Source organism: Berghia stephanieae, chromosome 2, assembly GCF_034508935.2.
Source record: "Berghia stephanieae isolate SIO BIC M18660-M18661 chromosome 2, UCSD_Bste_1.3, whole genome shotgun sequence".
Taxonomy (NCBI): Eukaryota; Metazoa; Mollusca; class Gastropoda; order Nudibranchia; family Aeolidiidae; genus Berghia; species Berghia stephanieae.
In genome coordinates this window covers 27,226,038-27,236,037 of record NC_088361.1, presented here as the reverse complement: position 1 = coordinate 27,236,037, position 10,000 = coordinate 27,226,038, and the positions used below count along the sequence as shown (strand labels likewise).

Genomic DNA, 10,000 nt, shown 5'->3' with positions numbered 1-10,000 from the left:
AAAATGATCACATATTTAAGAGATTTTGCCAAGATAAGCATCATATTATTCAATCGATATTTGGAGGTTGAGTTTTCTGCCCAAACATGTTTTTTTTTCAATATACAGCAGAATTTTCATTCGATGTCCCAATGATGAAAATTGAATGAAAGAAAATTTTCACATTGAGACAATATGAGATTCACTAGTTTTAAAACCAAAAGAAGAGCCGTAAATTTAAGATCTTAGTTTTTTCACGTTCAAAAACTGCATACATTACCCTCACTAAAACATAACAAGAAATGAAGTGAGTAGGAAAGTGCGAGAAGACAATAGAGAATTAAAATTCACTAAAACATATTAACTCCCTCAACCCTAACACCGACTGTTTCTGTATTTGGCTGTGGTCACGTTTAGCTCAACATTATTTACAATTTTCTATAATGAATTATTTGTGTGGAATCAAAACTACAATTTTATCATTTTTTACATAATATTTCCAGTTGAATAAAACTATTTCAGGTCAATTTTCATTTTAGATTGAGTACCTGAGTGCATTTTATTAAATGTAAAAAGTACTACATGAGATTTTTTTCTCGTGGTAGAATGTTGTATGGAGGTAGAGGGTTAGGATTCAATGCGTTAACTTCACCCAAACGTTGTCATACTCTAAATCAAATTTTAAGCACGTACGCATCCCCGACATAAACCCTTTTTTAGACGGCTGGCCATACTATTTATTTTACACAAGGAAAAACGAATTTAGAATACAGTTCTATATTTGTTCAATTTTTTCTTTTCTGCTTCAAATATTCCGACTGACTCAAACTAACGAGGGTGATTATCAAAAAAAAAAAAAAAAGAAAAAAAAATTCCCTGATAGTCTGTAGTGCATCTTCAAATTCTCAAAACTGCTCAAAATGTTGTCTCAAAATGGTGAAATTGTTTCATTGTATGATCAGCTGTAATATCGCTCGCCAATTTATAAAATAAACACTTGACATTTCAAAATAATACCCCGAGCCCAAGACTAAGGGCCAACATGGATTTGTTTTATTGATTATCATCTTGTATCAATCACTGCCACGCATAGAAAAACCCCCATTACAACAAAACAAAAAAAAACGCTTTTATATAGCGCAATATCCACTAAACGTGCTCAGAGACAATGACAACGCTAATAACGGCCAGTTACTCATTTTACACCTGATTACGGTGAGAGAATGTGAGTAAAAAGCCTTTTCCAAGGGCTCAACTATGCGCCGCTCAGAGTGGGACTCGAACCCAGGACTTTCCAATCCGATTAAATTGCTAGAAGTTGTAGACTATGAAAAACAATGTAAAAAATGATATATCTAACTCAAATTTAATTTTTTAATAAACAATAAATTCAATTTTCAACATTTAGTTTTAGGCGATGGGATTTAGTCAAGTTTTCGTATGGTTTCCTTACATGCTTTTCAGTCACTTAAAAAACGAAAGTTACTCTAAAATCGTTTAAATTATGATGCTGAAGTAACCATAATATTTTCTTATTCAAGTCATATCAGGTTTGCTTCTAATAAATGCAAACATCCTACTTCAATATGTCCTTGAAATTGATATATGAAATTTGTACCTTATATATATATATATATATATATATATATATATATATATATATATATATATATATATATACGTACAATATATATATATATATATATATATATATATATATATATATATATATATAATGTCAGGTGAGTAGGTGAATTCATTAACCAATCACAACGTCTTTATTATGGCAGGTAAATCGTCTAAAGGACAAGGGACGCAGACCTGTCGAGTATAACGTATAATCCGTATTGGATACGCTGAAGAAACATCCATTTCTTATTTTGGCATTCAAATTTCAACTCCATAAATGAACACGCCAATTAACCCGTCAAATTAATCTTGAACTTGGGATCGTAAAAAAACTTTTATGTTTTTTTTTTGTTTTTTGTTGTTGTTGTTGTTGTTGTTGTTATTGTTGACATCTATAGCATAATAAAGTAAAAATTTTCTGGCCTGTTTGGAGAAAAGATATATTCGGGTATTGCCAGATTTTTAAAATGACCATAACAGATCATATGATAGTAAGAGTTGTTTAGTTCAAAGGCCTTTGAATATACTGTGAAAAAAGAGAGGTTTGTCCAAAATTCCTTGGTTTGGTCATAATTATGATCATCGTTTACATCATTAACGATAAAAAATAATAACAATTAAAATTTATTCATCAAATACGTATTTAAAGTTATGGAGCTCCCTGTCAATGGCATTTTCAAAATGATTTATATTTTTGAGGACTTGGGTTATAAATTTCAATCTTTTACATATATTTATTGTCCTTACAAATGAAAGCTTTTGTCGAATTGTTGTAGAAGAATGTTACTCTACAGTTTGCATTGGAATAGTTAAAAAAGCATGTCATGGCCCAGTTGATCAAAACTATGGTTTTCTATAACTGTATAATATGGTCACCCTCTTTCTTTTGGATTTTAAAATTAAGAAGGCCAAACTACTGATTAGACCAAGTTACTTCTGACAGTAACACAAATAGGAACATGATATAAAAGCTGCTCCGGAGAAATTCAATAGGCATTTAACGCTTGCGCTTTGCTCTCCAAGTATTTGTTAATGAATAAATTGGATCTAAATGCTGGTTTTGGATACTGTTTTATTACGCACAGCATTTTAGTTCATTAACAAAAATAACGTGGAAATAAAGCAACCGCTAATGAAACCCTCTTGAGACAATCCTACATGTATCACTTTCATGTTATTATTATACGCTGAGAATCCGAAAAAAATTGTTACATTTCCTAAGATCAAAAGGAAGATGTAAACCTGACATCTTATTAAACACGCAAAGATGAACTTTCTTGTAAACCTGACTGATAAGTAGACTACGTTAAAGTACATGTAACGTTTACTTGACAGGTCTGTATTAATCTGTCTTGTATCATTTTATGCTCTGACTATTATTATCAATTTCATCCCAGCTTCGCACCACAGGAGCGATGAAAAGAGACTAAACTTCTCTTATAACCTTTTTATTCATCTAATATTCCATTATTTATATAGGAGGCAAACATTATCATCCACCCTTTCATCCTATCAACGTTACAAGTTTCGTGTATATTGTAAGTCAGGGACCGTGTCGTTATTTCATTCTGACTGTTTGGAGTAAAACTTGGCCTTCATAATGGAATGCGTTTAACGCTGCTTGCAAGTATATTATTATTTCGGTTTAATATCACACGACTTTTAGTTCTTATATGCTTTTTGCCAGTCGGTGAGGTAAACAATTCTTATTTCCGTTCAACTTAAAAGACAATAAATGGTTATTTAAGTGACACATATTATGTTTTGTTGTGGTTAAACCTGTCTCTTATTGTTTTCCACTCACACTTGGGGAGTTTTGACTGTGCAATTTATTTAATTGAGCAACACGAAGCGCATATTCATTTTTTTCAATTTATAACGTTTGTCCTTTGTTTTATTATGAGTAGCGTTGCATTGTTACCTTTTAAAGGGTAATCTATATCCCCCTCCCCCCCCCCCCCCCCCCCCCCCCAATCCCGTCACTTACTATTTCCACGAATGGAATCTTTGACGATATTGAATACGAAATGAGTCTCTCCGGATCCCTACAAATTATACCTCTCGAGGTCCTAGGTTTAAGCTTTATTTACCAAGGTGAAGGTCATTTTAATCGATCGATGTTTGAAGGATAAGTTTTTTGGCCAAATGTTTAAATACGGTCCTTTCCAGAATACGACAGTAAACGGATTAAACATCTTGACAACTTACAAAGTATAAACACTACATGTACACATCATTCTCTTTGAAGAAAATACAAAACTTGATAAAATATTTGGATATAAATAAATTGTTAAATGACAAAATTGTAATGGAATTTCAAAAACACATTCCTCCTGTTGTAGCAGGCCATCTGTGGTTGTTTCGTTAAGAAAATAATTTGATCAAGGCGATTGCTGCTCCAAGCTGACATACGTAACGCTTTTTTATTTTACCAAAAACAAAACAATACAAAACAAAACAAAACACCTTGTATTTTATATATTATCGGTCTATTGGATTGACACTAGCCTACGGTAAGTCCATGGTTCGAGTCCGGCTGTGGACGGAGCAAAATTGAGACTTTTGAAAATACGCTCTTTCTCACATTCTCTAACCCGACTCAGGTGTAAAGTGAGTACCTCGCGGATAACTGAATTGTCTCTGCGGAGTAAAGATGTATTATTATATCGTCTCAATGCGTCATGTCATATCGTCCATGTTAAGCATTGCTCTTGACTTTGAACCCTTTGTTAATCGCTTTTAGCACGTTAGCCGATATTGTTCTATACAAAGGCTTACGTTTTTAAAAATGATCCCGTGTCATATCGACAATTCTCAAGCCCTGAATACGATTGATGTCTCGGGATTTAGAAATGTATTGATAATTTGGGGATGATATTAATCGATTGATACGCTATTATTATTATTATTATTATTATTATTATTATTATTATTATTATTATTATTATTATTATTATTATTATTATTATTATTATTATTATTATTATTATTATTATTATTAATATCATTATTCCCAAATCGAAGACAACGTGTTTGGCAATCTACCCCAGAATTCTGATAATGCTTAATGAATTGCTTGTTGTTAAGTTAAAGTGGCCTCAGTGTCTCGTCAATATTATAGTGTCGTGTCTTTGTACAAAAAGTCAAGCGATGTTGAGTGTGGTCTGTATAGCTCCGGGCGCTGAGTCCTTGATTAAGGTATTTTGCTAACTCTTGTTCCCTGTTGACTTAATTGCGAATGCGTACCCAGATATAGCCAGTTATGGATATTGTATAACTATGTAAAAACCAACAGCCCTAAAAGGTGGTCGGTATTGCATCCTTGGGGAATCAATGACGTATACTGAGCCGAAATAATCCGTCAAAATGCTCAATATAAGGGTCCATATTTATCTTTATTTAAATGCGTAGCCGCTAAATCATTTTATAATCCGACATCACATATTTCATAGATCCGTAGACAGTTTAATGTTCACAGGAATAGACCTATGTTTCTGCATTTTTTCATGTATTGTGTACACTGATTGTGAAGATTGCTGTGGAGTTTCGCAATGTTCAAGTGGTTTCGTTTCTATGTGGGTAACACGGAATTTGATTATCAATCAAAATAACACCATGTTGAATTTAGTGTTAAAATTAAAGTGTTTTGCGGTGCATGCAATTGAGCGTGTCATACATGTGGGCGTAGCGCAAATATTCCATTCATGTAGGTCTATATTCAATTGTATGGCGGTAAAAAAGCGCTCATTATGCATGACATTCCTAGATAACACAAGCAAATCTTCTACATCTTCGATGTTAAACTAATCGCTGAAATTGTGTGTGTGTGTGTGTGTGTGTGTGTGTGGGTGTGTGTGTGTGTGTGGGAGGGTGTGTGTGTGTGTGAGAGAGATAGATAGATAGCTAGATAGCTATATATATATATATATATATATATATTATATGAGAGAGAGAGAGAGAGAGAGAGAGAGAGAGAGAGAGAGAGAGAGAGAGAGAGAGAGAGAGAGAGGAGGTACAGAGAAAGAATGATGGTATACTGAATGTAATGAATGAGAACAGGTCCTTTTTGTGCTATGCGTTTAGGTAAACTACTCACAACATCTGCTCGCCTTGTAAATACTACTAACACACAAAACTATGCGTGACTTTAAACGTTTATAGTAGACTGATTTATATATTTTAATAAGAACTATTACCTCAACTCGCGGTCCAATATTAATGGCAAAGAGTCGAGTTCGTTCCTTCTGTAGAATGGATTGATAGGAGGAGAGACTAGACAGAGTGTGTAGAGTCCTTGGATATGTATATATTTGTAGTCAGACCCTAAAGATAAATTTTCACACGTGAGTGAATACAAAGAATTTATCTTTTTATTATTCTTAAAAAGTAACTTCCGAAAAACTTTCCCTGAATAGAATCTAAAAGAACGGTGAAAAGAACTAAATTAAGACCTTGACATTTTTGTTTTCGATGATAACATAGGTTATTTGGTATTTCTATTTGAATTCAATGAATATACATACCATGATGCAGAGGCAATAAATATGTTCGTGAATAACCTTTTGTTATTGACACTGCTCTACCTTGTATCCACCTTGTCATCCATCTCTATTCTTGTTTTAAACAAAGAAAGAGAGGCCAGACGAGAAGGAGGATGGCGGTGAAAGAGGGGGGGGGGGGGGGGGGGTTGTGTATTAGAGATAGTAGGGAGAGAGAGAGAGAAAGAGAGAGAGAGAGAGTGAGAGAGAGAGAGAGAGAGAGATTTCTAGTTGATGATATATGTGAATATATATATATATATATACACACACACAAACACACACACACACATATATATATATATATATATATATATATATATATATATGTATGTATGTATATATATAAAATTGATGCATGTCCTGTAGTATATATATATATATATATATATATATATATATATATATATATATGTGTGTGTGTGTGTGTGTGTGTTTTGAGACAATCGGTATTCATTACCATACCCAAAAAAAAAAACAAGGAACTATTGACTGTGACCAACACAGAACCATCAGCATAATGTGCCAGGCAACAAAAATTATATTAAGAATACTTATGAAAAGAATGAAGAGCAAGATCTCTCCAGAGATAAGTGACGAGCAGTTTGATTTTGTTAAAGAAAAGGGTACGGTAAATGCAATCTTTACATTGAAAACAATAATGCAACGGTCAATCGAAAAACAAAAATCACTTTATCTACGCTTCATTGATGATTCCAAAGCTTTTGATTCAGTACAGCATGAAACGCTATTCAAAATCTTAGAAAAGATCGGTGAAGACAGTAAAGACCTTTGACTTGTGAAAAACTTATATTGGAATCAAACAGCATGTGTCAAACTGGATAATGAAACGTCGGACTTCTTTAACATCGAGAAGGAAGTAAGACAAGGTTTCGTCTTATCACCGGACACTTTAATCATAGATAGTGAAATAATATTCAAAGAAATTGAAGATATGAAAGGCGTCGTCGTTGGAGAGCAGAAAATGAATAGCATAAGATACGCAGACGATGGTACTATGATGGCCTACTCTCCCGAACATGTGCAGAAAATTTTAGATATAGTGGTGTGCAAAAGTGAAGAGATGGGCCTGAAACTAAATGTTAAGAAAACCGAATGCATGGTGGTCTCAAAGAATGACAACAACGCGATCTTCCACTTGTCAAGCAAACAAGTAAAGAAATTTAAATATTTAGGCACTATCATTACCCATGACGCACGTGACATAGAGGATACAAAACAAAGAAAAGCAATAGCAAAAACGTGTTCCATAAAAAGCGACCAGTTATGTGAAAGAACAACCTAAAGCTGAAGACCAGAATGAAAGTAGTAGAAACATTTGTTATAAGTCAGTACCCTTTTATACGGTTGTGAAACGTGGACGCTTGACAAAGAATGTACGAGGAAGTTAGATGCATTTGAGATGTGGGGGTATAGAAGAATGTTGAGGCTATCATGGACAGACAGGTATACGAATGATGAAGTGTTGGAGAAGGTGAGAAAGGGAAGAATATTGATCGATCCCACCAGAAAGAAGCAGTTACGATTTTTGGGACGTGTGTGGAGAAGAGACGGAATAGAAAAGTTGGTAACATCTGGGATGATCGAAGGAAAGACAGCTAGAGGAAGACAAAGAATGACTTATTTAAATAACCTAAGAATGGTCACATGTGATGATAAAAGCAACACAGATTTCATGCGCACCGCAGAGGATCGTGATTCGTGGAGACAGCTGATCGGCAACGTGCTCAAGAGCACAAGCCACGATGGATGATATATATATATATATATATATATATATATATATATATATATATATATATATATAATAGAATTAAACGAATGAGAATACGTACGAAGCCTAAAAAGTGTCCACCAATGAAAGCATTCAGCGCCATTTTGTTGTTGGCTGAGAATGTAGTAATTACCATTCATTCGGTATCTATGTCAACATAACGACACAAGAAAAACAACAAACAATATCAAAATCCACAATAAAATGTTTCAGAACTGTTGCGTATATTTATGGCACAACGAAGCTGTCAAAAAAATGAAGTTAGAGAATGTGTGTAATCATGTATTATAATAACCTGTAATGTGTTTTCCAACCACCACATCATCTACTACTACAACCACCACCACAATATCATCACTAACACTACTACTACAACCACCAGCCCCACATCATTATCACTACCACTACTACTACACCACCACCAGCACATCATCATCACTACTACTACTACAATCACCACAACCACATCGTCATCACTACCACTACTACTGCAACCACCACCACCATATCATCATCATTACCACTACTATCACAACCACCAACACCACTACTACTACAACCACCACCACAATAGCATCACTACCACTACTACTACAACCACCACAACCACATCGTCATCACGACCACTACTACTACAACCACCACCATATCATTACCATTACCACTACTACTACAACCACCACTACCACCATATCATTACCATTACCACTACTACTGCAACCACCACTACCACCATATCATCACCATTACAACTACTACTACAACCACCACCATCATCATCACTATCACTACTACTACAACTACAACCACCACCACCACCACATTATCATCACTACCACTACTACTACTGCAACCACCACCACCATATCATCATCATTGAAATATTATTTTTTTAAAATTGAGCTTTATATAGTGCAATATCTACTTAATGTGCTCAAAGTGCTTTACAAGGGGTCCCTGGTCAACATTTAACATGTAGGACGGGACATGACGCCTGTTAGGCGATATTACAATTTTTCGGACAAACACAACTCTGTTAACGGCCAGGTACTCATTTTACACCTGAGTACGGTGAGAGAATGTGAGTAAAGAGCCTTTTCCAAGGACTCAACTATGCGCCGAGCGCGAGGCTCGAACCCAGGACCTTCCGATCCGGAAGCGAGTGTCATACTACTAGACCACATAGCCGCATCATTACCACTACTACTACAAACACCACCACCACATCATCATCACGACCACTACTACTACAACCACCACCACCACCATATCATTACCATTACCACTACTACTACAACCACCACCACATCATCATCACTACCACTACTACTACAACTACAATCATCACCACCACCACATCATCATCACTATTACTACTACAACTACAACCACCACCAACACCACATCACCTCACTAACACTCAGTACTACAATCACTACCATTGGGTTTTGGAGCTTTACTTCATTTGAAATAAGGAAACTTCGGAATTGTATTTGGCAGTGTGTTTATATATCATAATATAATTCTAATCAGTTATCTATTTAGAACTAGATACTATACAATATGTATGCCAAATACCACCCCAATTCCCCTTTCTTGTGTGCGGGAATTCCTCTTTCGGCATTGAAATTGAGTGTGAGAGAGTCATCACTACACACATAAACAACAGAAACAATTTAAAAACAAGACTATGACACGCAACCACTCACACACGAGGCTATACTATTTATCCTTTTCTCTATATAGAATAGGACAAGACAAACAATAGCTTGACTCTCGCTACACTTCGCATTGATGTTTGTCGTCTCACGAGTTCAACTCTCGGTCGACCTGTCAATATTCCTTTTTGCCTCGGACGTAATCATTAATAGAATGTTGTGTGGTTTTGACCGTGAAGAAAACCTTAAGAAGTCACATTTATATCATTTTAGAGAGATCGTTTTGAATAATTTTGAGTTAAACGAGCGAGCAGCAACTTGTTTTCATGAACGGCCGATCAGCGCTTGTTTACTATAGTAACGCGATTCCCAGCCAACATCAAAATGGCGGATATTTTTCT

General features: G+C 35.0%; 1 protein-coding gene across 11 annotated transcripts in view; it reads left to right on the top strand.

Moving 5' to 3' along the window:
• Positions 1 to 10,000, top strand: part of LOC144964606 (secretin receptor-like) — a 239,275-nt gene that overhangs the window by 100,664 nt on the left and 128,611 nt on the right. The gene's annotated exons all lie outside the window — the stretch shown is intronic.